Source organism: Canis aureus, chromosome 22 (genome assembly GCF_053574225.1).
Source record: "Canis aureus isolate CA01 chromosome 22, VMU_Caureus_v.1.0, whole genome shotgun sequence".
Lineage (NCBI taxonomy): Eukaryota > Metazoa > Chordata > Mammalia > Carnivora > Canidae > Canis > Canis aureus.
The window spans coordinates 27,474,596-27,491,120 of record NC_135632.1 but is presented as its reverse complement, the minus strand read 5'-3'; positions in this window follow the sequence as shown (position 1 = coordinate 27,491,120).

The following is a 16,525-nucleotide window of genomic DNA, read 5'->3' as shown; positions in this document are numbered from 1 at the left end:
TAAATGCATTGAGGCGGCTAAAGATTTAGGGTACAAGATCTAGTTTCCCCACCCCATACAAACATTGATAATTTATATGCATATCCATGGTTTTCTAAAAGATTAGACACACGTTTTCTTGGAGTGACTGAAAATGACTCAGTTTGTTTTAATAATTCTATGATAATATATATATTTTTAGATTTTATTTATTTATTCATAAGAGACACAGAGAGAGAGACAGAGGCAGAGACATAGACAGAGGGAGAAGCAGGCTTCTTGAAGGGAGCCCGATATGGGACTCAATCCCAGAACCCTGGGATCACACCCAGAGCTGAAGGCAGATGCTCAACAGCTGAGCCACCCAAGCATCCCGTATGATAATATATTTTTAAGATTTATTTCTCAAGGGTTGTATTATTTTAATGAAAAGAAAATGTGTCTAATGTTTGGTTTCCTGACAAGCCAAAGGATGATATTTAGGAATGATAAGAACCTCCAAAGCATCTCAACTAAATAACATGTATAGTTATATAAGACCTCTCCCTGTACTTTTTCTCCTAAATAATAGCTTATTTTTTTAATTCTTCATCCATTAGCCACAGTTCTCACTTTAAATTTTCACACTAGTTAAATTTCATGCAATAGATGACTATGACACAAGATGAGTGGGTTTTGCTTAGAACTATCTCCCAATACTGGTTTATTTTATTCAGTATATAATACATATAGCAGGGACGCCTGGATGGCTCAGTGGTTGAGTGTCTGCCTTTGGCTCAGGTTGTGATCCCAGAGTCCAGGAATCGAGTCCCACATCAGACTCCCTACAAGGAGTCTGCTTCTCCCTCTGCCTGTGTCTCTGCCTCTCTCTTTGTGTCTCTCATGAATAAATAAAGTCTTTTTAAAAAATACATATAGCATACAAACTATGTGTTAATCAATTGCTTGTGTCATTGGTAAGGCTCCTGGTCAGCAGGAGGTTATTAATACAATAGTTTGGGGATAATCAAAAGTCATACGCAGGTTTTCAACTGCACATGGGGTCAGTGACCCAACCCCTGTGTTGCTCAAGGGTTAAATGTATCATGAAATAAGTTTACCACAATAAGGTTAGTTAATACCCCATCACCTCACATACTTACCATTTGTTTTTTGTGTGGTGAGAACATTTAAGATTTCCTCTTAACAACTTCCAAGTATATAATATAGTTAACTATAACTATTCTTTGCTAACTGTAGTCATCATGCTGTACATTAGATCTCCAGAACTTATGTACCTTCTAATTGGAAGTTGGAAGTTTGTACCCTCCGACCAACATCTCCCCATTTCCGCCACACCCCAATCCCTGGCAATCACCATTCTGCTCTCTATTTCTAGGAGTTCAGCATTTTTAGATTCCACATATAAGAGAACATATAGTATTTGTCTTTGTCTTTTTTCACTTAGCATAATGCCCCTAAGGTCCATCCATATAGTTGCAAAAGGAAATATTTCCTTCTCTTTTGTGGCTGAATAATATGAATAATATTCCTCTGTGTGTGTGTGTGTGTGTGTGTGTGTGTGTGTTTCTTCATCCATTTATCTGTCAACAGATGCTTAGGTTGTTTCCATGTCTTAGATATTGTGAATAATGCTGCAATGGATATGAGAGTGCAGATACCTCTTCAAAATGGTGATTTCAGGGGGCACCTGGGTGGCTCAGTCAGTTAAGCCACTGCCTTTGGCTCAGGTCATGATCCCAAGATCTTGGATTGAGCCCTGCATTGGGCTCCCTGCTCAGTGGAGAATCTGCTTCTCCCACTCCTTCTGCCTTTCCCTTTGGCTTGTGTGCTCTCTTTCTCTCTCAAATAAAATAAATAAAATCTTTTTTAAAAAATATTGTTTGAAAAAAAGATAGTGATTTCATTTCCTTTAAATATATAATCAGAAGTGGAATTGATGGATCATATAGTAGTTCTATTTTTCATTTTTTCAGGAACCACCATACTATTTTCTTTAGGGGCTCTTCCAATTTACATTCCCACCAAAAGTGTACAAGGGTTCCCTTTTTCAAAAACATTTTTAAAATCTACTTTTTATTAGTTTAAAAAAATCCATGAAGCCCCTTAGACCATATACAAAAATTAACTAAAATGGATCATAGAGCAAATCTAAGAGCCAAAAGTACAAAACTCTTAGAAGAAAACATAGGGGGATCCCTGGGTGGCGCAGCGGTTTGGCGCCTGCCTTTGGCCCAGGGCGTGATCCCGGAGACCCGGGATCGAATCCCACATCGGGCTCCCAGTGCATGGAGCCTGCTTCTCCCTTCTCCCTCTGCCTCCCTCTCTCTCTCTGTAACTATCATAAATAAAAAAAAAAAAAAAAAGAAGAAAACATAGGGTCAAATCTTCATGTTTAGATTTGGGGATAGTTTCTTATATATGACACCAAAAACACAGGCAATAACAACAACAAAGAGAGATAAACTGAACTTTATTAAAATAAAAAATTTCCATGCATTAAAGGACACTATCAAGAGAGGAAAAGACAAACTACAGAATGGGAGAAAAGATTTCAAAATCACATATAGGATAGAGGTTTAATATCTATAGAATATATACGAAACTCCTACAACTCAACAACAAAAAGTCAAACAAACCAATTTTAAAATGGGCAAATGACTTGAATGGACATTCCTCCAGAGACAATACACAAATGACCAATAAACACATTAAAAGATGTCCAACATCATTAGTCATTAGGGAAATGTGAATCAAGTTCACAATGAGATACGACATCAAACTTAATAGGTTGGCTATAAGTAAATTAATGAACAAATGGATAGTCAAACAGAAAATATGGATTGGCAAGGATGCAGAGAAATTGAACCTCTGTACATTGCTGGTGGGAATGTACAATGATGTAGTCACTGTGGAAAACAGTGTAAGGGTTCCTCAAAAAGTTAAACAGAATTACCACATGACCCCACAATTTAATTCTTAAGTATATGCCCGAAAAGAATCCCTAGAAACAGGGATTCAAGTAGATACTTGTATGCTACTGTTCATTACGGCACTATTCACAAAAGTCAAAAGATGGAAACAATCCAAGTGTCCATTGACAGATGAATAGATAAACAAAATATGGTATCCATTCACTGGAATACTATTCAGCCATAAGAATGAATGATATTCTAACACAGGCTGCGACATAGATGAAACTTGAAAACATGATGCTAAAGGAAATAATCCAAACACAAAAAGGAAAACATTGTATGATTGCACATATATAAAATATCTAAGATAGGCAAATTTATAGAGACAGAAAGAAAGTAGATTAGAGATTACCAGGGACTGAAGAAAGGGGGCACTGCTAAATTATTGCTTAATAGGTATAACGTTTCTGTTTGGAGAGATGAAAGAATTTTGGAAACAGACAGTGGTGATGGTTGTATGACACAGTGAATATAATTAATGCCACATAATTCGTGAAAAAATGGTTAAAATGGCAGATTTCCTGTCATATATGTTCTACCGCATTAAAATATTTTTTTAAAAAATCCATGAAACCAACTATTTTATTTAGTATCTTCTGCCAATTTCCACTGTCAGATAAATGTCACTGAAATTAATAAGAACTCTGAAGTTACTTTTGATGAGGCCAAAGAATGTATTACTAATTTATGCCAAAGACCAAATACAGATGTTGTCAAAGTATAAATATTACCACCACATGGCATTAGTTCACAAGACACTCAGGAGACCACCCTGAATATGGAACAAGGATTCACAGACCACTGATCTAGAAGGAAATGTATTATGGAATATATATGCTCTGATTCTAGAAAGACAGATTTCCTTTTACCTTCTGATTTAATTAAGTTTCTCTTTAAGACAATCCTATTATATGTGGATTTATTATAGTTGAGATTAGTTTTTAAAAAGAAAATAAACACAGAAGGTAATGTGGGTTTTGAGTAAGAAAATCATTTTAATTTGTCATTATTCAGAATTGGTGTTTTAAAGAAGAAAACCATAAATTCTGTCTCGTGTTTCTGTATTGTAAACCAGGTCACCATATTACATACTATTTAAATATTGCCCATAGATTCCAGTAAAATTTTGAAACATGGGAATACAGGTAACATGTTTTTGGAATCACAGGTCTTCTTTATGCTGAATATATATTTGAGCATGCAAAAAACCAATGTATTTCAAAGCCCATTAGAAATTCAGATACAGAATTTCCTTTCATCTGATCATGTAGAAGTGAATTAATACAGATAATAGGAACAGAGAAAAATAAAAAGATGTCATGTTGGATATTCAATAATCCATTACTCAAAGATAAAAGTTTTCTAATAGCCATTAAAAAGAAAATCAAAGAATATATAAATTTTAATTTAGCATAACATTGCATCACATCATAGCTAATGGGAGGCTTCTAAAGCATCTAGCAACAGATGGATTACTGGTCATTTACTAAGAATTTAGAAATGCCAAAGGTAAAGAAGATTGGACTGCTCCAAAAAGATTTTAAATAAAAAGAAGTTAAATTCCCCACAGTAAAAACCTTATGGAGAACTGTTATAAATTTAGGCACTACTGAATAAAATTGCAGTTAAGAAAGCCAATTATTTTTATAGTGAAAATAAATTTTCCTATGATAATTCAGATAAAACTGGTAAATGGATAACTGCCTTAATAAAAAGGAGAAAGAAAGCTCAACATAACAGCAATTTATACAAAACAAGGAGTGATAATGAGGAAAGAGATAAGGAATATCTGTAAGGCATACTATAAGTACATAAATCTGAGGACCTGGTGGTGTGGTAGATTTAGAGAGTGGGGAGGGGGTTGAAATTTGAAATTTCTTCTTAAATAAAAAGTTGTTTAAAGATGAAAGAGTATGCCTACCTTGAAAGTGTGCATATAGAATCATCCAGATTTGGAGGATGTCTAAAATAGAACCCACAGTTTCTGTTGACACATTTCAATGATGTGGAGGACTTAATCCCACTTTTTAGTCACTGTATTTTGCTGAATTGCTCCTAAATAACTAGCCAGTTCTGTGAAAAATTGTTTACTTACATTAGTCAGCACTCTCTTAATTATAAATGACGAAAACTAACTTTGGCTTAAGTGGACTAGCAGGCTAGGTTGGTTACCATACCTGGGCAAAAATATAAGTGCTGAGCTTCAGGATTGGTGATCTGTATTTACCCCTGCTTAGATTCTCTTTCTGTTTTTTCTTATCTCCAGCTTTTGCCTCTAATGTCTGCATCCACCTCCAGTTAGAGAGAATGAAGCTGAGCCAAGCCAAGCCAGGATTAAGCTAATTAGAAGCAAAAGAAAGAACAAGAGGGAGAGTGTCTTTATGGCAAGGGAGTCCTCAGTTCCAAACTCTGAGATCCACAATACCAAGCAGGTTTTTGAAACTCTTCTGGTGCTGCTAGCTATTACAAAATCCTTCAGATAAAGGCCCACTTTTGGTTCAAGCTAGTTTGAGTCAGGTTTCTATCACTTGTAGCTAAAACACTGACACTTATATACCTCTCTGAATAGTGTTGGAGAACTGAATTCCTGGGAGAGGAAATGCATCGGCAAGTAATGTCAACCTAGTAGTTTGGGATTTGTTGTTAGAGGAGGGAAGGATACTCTAAGTGAGACTCCCCAAGAGGAGCTCATGCAAATAATCCGTGAGGCACGAAAGTGGAACAAACCAAAATTATAGAGTTAAAGAAAGGAAATGGAGTGAATGATATGGATAAGTTATACTGGTCGGCAGAATTATTAATTCCCACGTTTGACGAGCATTTACTGAGTACACTTCACATGCCAGGCACTGTACTAGGTGCAGGAGAGACCAAAAAGATGTATGACACACACTTCTGCAAGGAGTTCATATTATGGTAAGGGACATGAGAATTTCTCCCATTTTACAGGTCTACACTTGTAGTGATACAGTCCAAAAAGAAGACAAAGTAAAGAACTGAAAGAGAGTTGTCCCAAATGAGAGGGTAAAGCAGAATTCATGCAGGAATGACATTAGCACAAGAAAAAAGTGGGAGGGTAGAGGAGAGAAAGGAAGGATAAACAAACACTCCTTGTAGAAAGAAGAATAAGAGCAACAGCACAAGAGTGTGTGGACATCATTGTTGCCAGAATGGTGGGTTTTTCCAGAAGATATAATGTCTTAGTTATCAGGCTCAGGGATTTAGACTTTGTCTGGGAGAATGAAGCAGCAGTGCAGGTGTATAAAATAGAGCCAGATTAATAAGACGATGGCAGACAGAATGAATTGAGGCTAGAAGGGATGGAAGTCAGGACAATTCCTCAGAAGGCTAATAAAATGGCCCGGAGGAGAGGTAATAAGTCATTTGAGAAGTCACTGAGGGAAAGGGGGGAAATAATAGTTTTGCAAAATATAAAGGAGGTAGGGCAAAAGGAAAGATGATACCTGAGCTGTATGGCCACTAACTGAGTTGGCTGTGGAAAAAAAGAAGAGCAGGTTTGTAAGGGAAAAGGATAGTTCACACCATCTCAAGTTTCAGGTGTTTTTGTGGGCATCCTGGGGTAGAAGACCAGGAAGCAGTTAAGTGTAAGATGCTGTGGTTCCAAAGAGAGGATAGGGACACAAGTTTAGACTTGGAAGTAGTCTGCAAAGAGGGGATGGTTGAGGTCAAGGAATGTAGGAGAGAAGGAAAGAAAGAATAGGGCAAGAGACACAAATAGCATTGACACACAGAAACTGCCCCTTATTTTATTCCTTGATGTCAATGAAAGGCTTTTGGTCAAATGAAAGGCTGTTGTAAAGGCAAAAGGAGATAAGGAACACAAAACACATTGAAGACTGCCTGGAACAAGACAAGTATTCAGGGAATGTTGTCCTAGAGGATCAACAGAGCTGATTGTTCTAGTGAATGGGATTAGTTAAATAAATAATTGTGTTTTTTCAGGGCAGGATATTAAGCTGTTGTTTAAAATTGTGTTTTTGTTTTTGAGGAATAGTGAAAGGACTTGGGGAAATGCCTTTAATTTAATATTAAGAGGAAAATCAGAATATGAAATAGAAATTTTGCTACATAAAATATGCAGACGCACACACACTTGCAGTAAAAAAATATTCACGATGGTTATCTCTGGATAATGGGAAAATAGGGATTTAAGTTTCTTCATTAAGAATTTAATTTAAGATTGTGTTTATTTATTTGACAGAGAGCACAAGCAAGGGGAGCAGCAGGCAGAGGCAGAGGGAGGCAGATGTGGGGCTCAATCCCAGGACCCTGGATCATGACCTGAGCTAAAGGCAAACGCTTAAATGACTTAAATGACTTAAATGACGCTTAAATGAGCCACCCAGGTGCCCAAGAATTTAACTTAAATCACTAAATTTTTCACTGTACTGTCCATATTTTCATGATAAGTAATATTTTGTCATCAGAAAACAATTTTTAAACAAAGAAAGTTTCATCAGTAGCATTGAATCACATAGAAAGTTGAAGAAGGGACGCCATTGGTCTTGGCATCTAGAGGATCACTGTTGGCAGTTTAATATAAGAGTGATGGTGGAAGCTACTTTAAAAAATATTGCAAAATATTTCATCTCCATGAAGATATTTAAAGAAATAGAATATTATCAACATGGTTAAAGCTTTCTGTGTCCTCCCTTCTAATAACATTTCCTTTCCTTTCCTTTCCTTTCCTTTTTGTAAGAGGTAGAGATTTTTCAGAATGCTGTTTAAAACCACATTGTAAAGAGTTAAGTGAGCAGGTGGTGAAAGAATGGCGACAGGGACCCTGGAAGTCTCCTGATTTGGTGGTAAAGTGGAAGAGAACAATAGGAAAATAGCTTGAGAGGAGTGCAGAGTGGAGGGAAGATTTTTAATTTAGAAAAGAACAGAAGTGAGCATGTTTCTGACAGAAGTAAAGGAGCCAGATAGAGATTAAGGATTCAAGAGAGATGGGAAGCTGCAACTAAACAATCCACTCTCAAAAAGGTAGTAATGATTGAAATAGGCACTTTGGGGTAAAATTCAGCTCCATTCTTGAATGATCCATTCTAATCATTAACACAATTCCATTCATTCAAATGAACGTGTTTATTTTCCTTGTCCTTCATATATTCCTTCAAGCTAAAATATATGTTACATTAGCATAAACCTTTTTTAAGCACAAAAATCCCATTAAAAATTTTATAAAAGCTAAGAAATGGTTAAATCTCAACAAAACATTAGCTGAATACACAGAGAAGAATGTTGCTGCGATTCCTTGAAGAATTGAACCCTGTAAAAGAGACAATTTCTTCATTTTTATTTCAAATAGTGCCACATGCATAAATCAATTTGTGGTCTCATTTTTACATTATTATTGAAAATGAATAAAAAGAGCTACTTGGCTGTTCAAGATGTTACTCTATTTTCCTCAACAAGATTATGCAATAATACCCAAATTTTAACCCACAGAATGAATAGGGTTATAGAACAAATTATTCATAGAGATAGGACTCGCCTCATAAAAGTAGACTCTCATGAAACAAATGAGCAAGGTTTGAGTATTATTAGTTGCGCCCCAAATATCTCATTCCCGGTTCTGATAATGGTGAAATACATTGACTCAGCATTTGGTAATATTAAAATGGCTCTATGCTTTTGAAGGCTTTAAAGGATCTGGTCTCAAGAATGCATTTACAATATTCAGTTGGTATGCCTACTTATATACTTTGAAAACATTTATTAAAACTAAGCAGCATTAACCTGTATCCTCTATTTAAAGGATAAGATGATCCAGAATAGCATATCTCTTCATAACTATACTCACCGGATATTAAATTACTTTTGTACATGTTTTAGGCAAAATAATAATATACTAAAGTATTATGAACTCAGGCGGCATCTCATTATTTACCACTGAAAATTATTACCACTTAAACTATTTAGAATTTTCTTTCATCTAGAAAACATAAGGGCACCTGGCTGGCTCAGTTGGTAGAGCATGTGACTCTCGATCTTGGGGTAGTGAGCTCAAGCCCCATGTTGGGTGCAGCAGAGATTAATTAATTAATTAATAGAAAATAAAATAAAATGAAAATAAAAATATAAATAGTATATTGTGGTTCTGTTTCTTTTTTTTTTTAAAGATTTTATTTACTTATTCATGAGAGACAGAGACAGAGAGGCAGAGACATAGAGGGAGACGCAAGCTCCTTGCAGGGAGCTTTATGTGGGCCTTGATCCCCAGACCCAGGATCACGACCTGAGCCGAAGGCAGACGCTCAACCACTGAGCTACCCAGGTGCCCCATGTGGTTCTGTTTCTGAGAGATATCACATGGACATGTTTGAGTCTCAATATTTTATGATAAGAAAGATAAAGTCACAGAACAAGTCTCTAAAGTTGACTCATTTATTAATTTGTTTTCAAGTTGACTCATTTATTAATTGAACAATATTATTTATACATAATTTTCATAGGATTATACACTTGTTAAAATAACACCAAAATTTTCCTATATAGGGAAATATTATTCTCATCTTTGTAGATATATTTCCAAAAGAAAAACTAAAATTCTTCTCCATGAACTACTCTTGTCCTTGGGTAATTTATTTAACACCTGAGCTTAAACCAGCACCCACAAACAGCTTGCTTATCCATAGCCATCAGTCATGCACTTGTAGGCACCCCACTGATAGATCATCACCCCCATAGAAATACATACATTTGTGAATGCATATTGATGACTGGATCACCTGGAGGATTTAAAAATAGATTACTGGGCATCAACCCCAGAGTTTCTGTTCCCAGTATATCTGGGGTAGGACCCAAGAACCTGTATTTCTAACAAATTTCTGAGTAATGTTAATCCTGCTGGTGTAGGGACCACACTCCGAAAGCTAATGTGAACAATCCGTTCCAAGGTACATACCTATAAGACACACGCATAATGACAATGCCATTGATTTTTGAGGATTTCTCAACTATAAAAGCAATCACTTTTCCTCAGTATTTTGTCCTTTCAAATGGGTTCTAATGTTCATCTCAGCCAGGAATGAGGATATAGGAATTAAAGGGTGTCCTGAAGGACTTAGAACTTGGCATACTTGCTGTCTCATTGTCTTCCTCTCTGCAGTTGATCCAAGTCTTTGGGGAAAAAAGCAGATGTGATCTAGCCTCTGCCTACATAGTCATTCTAAAATGGAGTAGATTTATTTCTCACCTTTATGGATAGGAATATATTTGGATATATTTGTTAGAAGACTCCAGTGACATTTCCTACATGAAGATTCTATTGTTCTCTTAATATAAAAGAAAATTGTGGGCTATTTGTATGCAAAAAGGATGACTTTGAAATCAATGAACCAAACAGACTTTTTGTTGAATCTGAACTCTGTGTTAGTCAGAGTTTAATACAGGCAACACAAATCTTTCTAGATATTTTTAACAGAAAAAAAAGATTTAACATGGGGAGCAAGATGCTTGTAAAAATCATTTGAAAGAGTTGGAGTATCGGCATCAGGAAGCCTGATCTAGAAATCAGAAAGCTGTTTGCCAGCACTGTATCTCATCACCCACGAATCTAGTGGTCAGACACTGAAATACCAAATCTGGACACCTCAACTCTCTTTAGCTACATGTCTCCATGTAGCTGTCCAGTAGAACAAAGATACTATTCCCCCCTTCCCAAGACAAATGTTGGAACATTTGCCTAGCATGAGTCATAAAGGAAAAGATTATAAAAGGCTGGGGTTTCCTAAGCTATAGTGTCTCAGCTATGACACAAAGTCACTGCATAGGCATCCACCTGATGTGTTCTGCATCACTTTTGTGGAACTTGGGGGGCAAGAGGACCTTATGGGAATATGAAGTTCCTGGCGTTTGTTGTGGTAGGAGTAATAAAGTTCTTTGTCTCTGTCCCAGGAGTCCCATGTCTTCTGTCAACATCCATGTGGCAGGCTAACCTATTTGCTCATGAGCAGTGTAAAATCTCAGGTGCTCTACAGATCTTGGGAAAATCTTCCATCCAATTCAACAGATGTTTACTGAGAAAATACTACTTATCCAGCTTTCAAGGACATGTCCAGTATACACAGGTGAGCACTCTCTGCCTTCAAGCAATCTGTAGTGGAGAAAGAAAGAGATGTGCTCTTGTACCACCATTGCCACTATCCCACACAAACTTAGCAGAAGTCAATTACCACGAGGGCATCTGCTGTCAGTCCTCTAAAACATTAACCGTCTTCATCTGCCACTGTCTCCTTTCTTACAGTTTTTGCCATTTGGGTTTATTCTTTGCTGTACTTTTGGTGGGATGTTGGAAAGGGGAAACTGTCAGAGGTCTTCGATCTGCCATACATAAACAGATGTCCCTAGGCTTTCATTTTGTATCTGATGTGCTCTGTATGGTTTTTGTTTCTGTGTGTACAGAAACACACAGTGAACTATATACTCTCCTGTAAAAGAGCAGCTACCTTGATATTATTTTGAGGGTGGAAATGACGTTATAACTTCACCAATAAAATCTTTCTTCAGGAACTATATTCCCTTTGGGGGCAAAAAACAAAATACTTTGACTTGTTAGCCATCATTAACACTGCCATGCAAATGAGCTTCAGGTCTTTTGGATAAGGAAAAAAAGCAGAGGTCTCCATTTATGATCCTGAATGATGATTTGCAGTGGAGCACCTTCTGGAGGAAACGGCTGAGATTGGGTTCTGGCAAATTTGACCTATTTCACAATTTTTCTTGGAGATGGCTGAATAATTTTTTCCCTAGAGCTGAGGTGTGATTTCTACAAGTCTCTAACTTTCCAGGAAATAAATAATATCAAACCCAGGAATCTTACTGAAGCTTCATAACCCTGATCCATCCCTTGTAATGAAAAGAGAAAGCACAGCTTCTGCATCTTCTGCCCATTAAGCGAGATTAGTTTACCTTTCCACCAGCTTAAACAAAATAGCAACTCAATGGTCCTCCTAGGACTAACCAAATAAGAAAATGGTGCTCTAATCAATGTTACTGCTAGGCTTAATAGTTTTTTGATTTTTGGTCTAAATTTTATTGCTGTCAGTTGAGTATCTCTTTTTAAGCAATTCTATTTGCCTCTCAATTATGTGCATATGTTTCCTGTAATATATCTCCTTGTAGTAAAGAGTAAGGGGACACCGAGAATGTCATTGGTTATTTAGTTTTTCTTGTTATTACAATCAATGGTTTCTTTATGATCGTTTTGTTAAACTAGACATTTATTAGGTTTTTTATTTGGAGTTCAGTGAATTCAGTGATGCTGGCCACTTATCTCCATGTTCAGTATTTTCCTCCCATCTGATGAGAAAGTTGGTAACAGTGTCTTTTCATCAAGGTGCTTTTAATGTAATTTTTATGTTTTTGTTTAACATGGCTCAAAGAGCAACCCAAAAAAATCAAGATACAGATGCTGATTAAAACACATGGCTGTCTGCTTCCCTGCATATTGGCCCAGTGCCTGGAAGGATGGCGCACCAGCAGGTGGGTAGGATTGTGGCTGATACACCTGACATGAGAATGGACTATAATGAAACCCAGGCTGCACTCCAGTGAAAATTTGGGTCTTCATGTCTTTGACTAAATCACTTCAGATCAAACCTCTATTATGGCAGAACTAACTAGTGGTTTCAAAATTAAAATCAGGAAGGACTTCAGCATCATTATCATGTTTCCACATATTGCAGAAATTTTAGACTTGGGGGATGAAATCGTGAAGAGGAAGGCGGAAAGAAAAACCGGTAGATTGAGAGTAAAAATGGTTCCAATTCTTTACCGTCATCCTTTGCCATATCCCTCTGCAGTGCCCTCTCAGTTGGACTCCAGGTTAGTCAGGTAACTTATTGGGGCCAATGGGAAATTACTGAATATATGCAAGCAGCAGCTTGAAAAGCACTTACTTGTCTCAACCTGTGCTCCTGCCCTTCTGCCACCACCTTGAGAAAATGAGTGAGCTAGCCTGCTGGTGGATGAGAGGCATTAATGCCCAGTCACCTCTGTCACCTAGTAATGGTGAGCCTACCATCTGACACATAATCAGATGATTCAGACCAATGAGCCAAATAAATGCCAATTAGTTTCAGCCACCGAGATTTGAGGTGGCACCACTGAGATTATCGAGGTAATCAATAACTAATACTACCCCTATCCAATTCAGCAAATAAATATTTACTGAGTGCCTGATAGGCCCTTTGACAATACAAGGATGAGTAAGGAACTCATCCTCAACTACCTATACATTAGTAGGAGACCGAGTTGTAAACAAATACCTTAATGTAAAGTAGTGCTAAATTCAAGTAATTATCGAGGTAATCAATAACTAATACCCCTATCCAATTCAGCAAATAAATATTTACTGAGTGCCTGATAGGCCCTTTGACAATACAAGGATGAGTAAGGAACTCATCCTCAACTACCTATACATTAGTAGGAGACCGAGTTGTAAACAAATACCTTAATGTAAAGTAGTGCTAAATTCAAGTAAATGTCTTGCTGTGAAAGCATTACTCAGTATCAATGACCAGAAAGAATGTTTCCAATGTGGAAATGTATTGTATTACAAGTATGTACACATACCACCTGCATAGAATGGGACATATAACCAGGGAAACCTGCTCAAACTACAATAGCCAAGTGGGTGTTGACCAGTCTGGTGAATAAGGTTCATAATTTCCATACATCTGTTCATTTGGTGTTGGGGAGAGGGTCCCCTGTCATCTTGAGCCCTAATCAGGAGGTCAGTCACTTGTTCCTCATCAGGGAAGGAAAAAAAGAATACCATTCGCTTCATCAAGGTTTGTGCAAAACTGTGACTAAGGGAAAGAACACAGCCAGCTAGCCAGAGAACAGGGAAGGATCCAGTTAGAAAGGTGAGTTGAAGCATCTGTCTAGTGACCTTCCAAGTCAAAGTGCCATCCATGAATATCAGCTTTGCCTGGGAACTTGTTAGAAATGCAGACTTCAAGCCCCATCCCAGACATACTGAATCGAATCTTTATTATAACAAGGATCCCAGGGGATTTTGATGCATGTTAAAATTTGAGAGTAAAGTTTGAAAAGAACTGGTCTAGTCCACATGCTGGAAATGATCTCAAGCGCCTTATGTAAGGACAGAGGTACAAGAGCAAATGAAAGCCTCAGTCTTTTATAGGAAGCATTTGAATAAATAATAAAGAGATAATAAATATTATTTTCAAAATAAAAGAAATGTAATAAAAATATTTTTAAATTGCTATAGGATCAAACGCTAATCAAAGAGGCCATTTCAAATGATGCTTTTCAAACTTAGGGATGAGACCTAGCAGAGGATGGTGAAATCTGTTTAAGTCCATTTCTCAACCCTACCTACACATCAGAATCATGGAAGTTGCTTCTTTAAAATCCCAATGCCCAGGTCCTTCCCCAGATCAATTAAACCACAGTCTTTGGTGGGAATTGAAGGGGGCAAGGAACGAAGGAAAAACCCAGGCATCGGTATTTTTAAAGCTCCCTAATTGATCTTAATGTACAGCCAAATTTGAGAACCACCTTGAGAACCACTGATTCAGGTCACAAGTAGCAACTCCTGTCATAGCTAATGTAGAATAGCAAGGAGTAGAGTGAAATACATACACATATATATCTTAGATTAGATTAATAATCTTAAGATTCTTAAGATCTTAATAAAAAAAAGCTACATCCCCGCAGAAATCCAGGCAAGACAAGAATAGTTCAGGATGCAAAAATTATCAGTAGATCTCAAATAAATGAAAAACAGAGGAATCTGGAATGTACTGGACTGAAACTTAGACACTGTTGTTTGTTCTATATACTCAAGCTCAAGCTCAAGATGGAGAAAACTATATATCATGAATTTCCAGTAGTAAAGAGTCAGTCACTCTCACTCTGTTATATCCATAAAATCCTAACTTAAAGTTTTTAGATATTGTTAGAGAGATATCCAGAGTGTGTGGGCAGTGAAATTTAGCAGACTAAATCGTGTAGGGAATACTACTTGTAACAGTGGTTCTCAACTTTGGAGTCCTCTTGAAAATCTACTTAAGAGCAAAGGGACTTCTTTTATAAAACTACACATATTCAGTTACACACAGAATTTTTTAAAAAGATTTTATTTATTTATTCATGAAAGACACACACACACACAGAGAAAGAGAGAGAGAGAGAGAGAGAGAGAGAGAGAGAGAGAGAGAGAAGCAGGCTCCATGCAGGGAGCCCGATGTGGGATTCGATACCAGGACTCCAGAATCATGCCCTGGGCCGAAGGCAGGTGCTAAACCACTGAGCCACCCAGGGATCCCCCACACAGAATTTTGCATAGAAATAAAGACCCACCCTCAAACCATTCATGGACCACTTCACAGTGGTAGTTCCAGATTAAGAGTCCCTATACAGGTGCAGGTTGAAGAAAGCTTATTTCTATGTGGGTGTGCTACAAATTATTTAAGTATCCATTAATTGATGACAAGTTGATATGCAGAGTTTTCATCTTACAGAATTAATAAAGCAGGGAACAGATTTAGTAAATGAAGACTTGCAGTAATCAAAGGTGAGCTCCCAGTGGTCCCGTTGTAAGGTTCTGCTAGTGGTGCAATACACCTCGCCTGTGCTAGATAGAGCTTTCTGTACTTCCTTTGTGTCCTTTCTCTCTCTCTTTCTGTTTTTATCTTTTTTTTTTTCATTGTGGTAAAATATACTTAACATAAAATTTGCCAACTTGTTCTCTTAATTGTCATTTTTTAGTAGTGTTAGGTACATTCTCATTGCTGTGCAATCTTCAGAACTCTTTCACTTTGCAAAACTGAAACTCTATACCCACTAAATAAGAACTCCTCATTTTCTCCTCCCCCACATCTAGCCCTCAGCAATCACCATTTCACTGCCTGTCTCTATCAATTTAACTACCCTAGGTACTTCATGTAAGTGGAATCTTACAGTATTTGACTTTTTGTGACTGGCTTACTTCACTTAGCAAAATACCCTCAAGGTTAAACCATGTTGTAGCATGTCAGGATTTCCTTCCTCTTTATGCCTCAATACTACTCCATTTTATATATATACTATGCTATAATTTATTTATCTATTCTTCTGTAGATGAACACTTGGGTTGCTTCCACCTGTTGGCTATCTTGAATGGGCTGTTTTAATCTTTTTCAAGCTTGTTGCAAAGAAGTTCACTCTCGAGAGCAGCCAGAAAGTAACCTAGTTTGGGAGTCTAGAGTATCCTAAAAAAAAAAAATACAACAGTTTCTATCAGCCATCATCAAGGAGGAAAGTATAAGCCTCAGATTTTAACTTGCCACACAATAACTTGATGATGAAATGCTCTGTTCTTAGAGAGAAAAGCTAATCTCAAAATGTCTCTCTTTTTTCTGACTAAAAATAATACCTTTTTTTAAAGTAGGTTGCATGCCCGGAGCATGATCAAGAGTTGGACATTCAACTGATTGAGCCACCCAGGCACCTCAGAATAATATTTGATTTAAAAAAATGTTCCCTATAGAAAATTTGTAAACTATAAAAAAGAAGAATGTCAAAGTTGTCTTTAAACT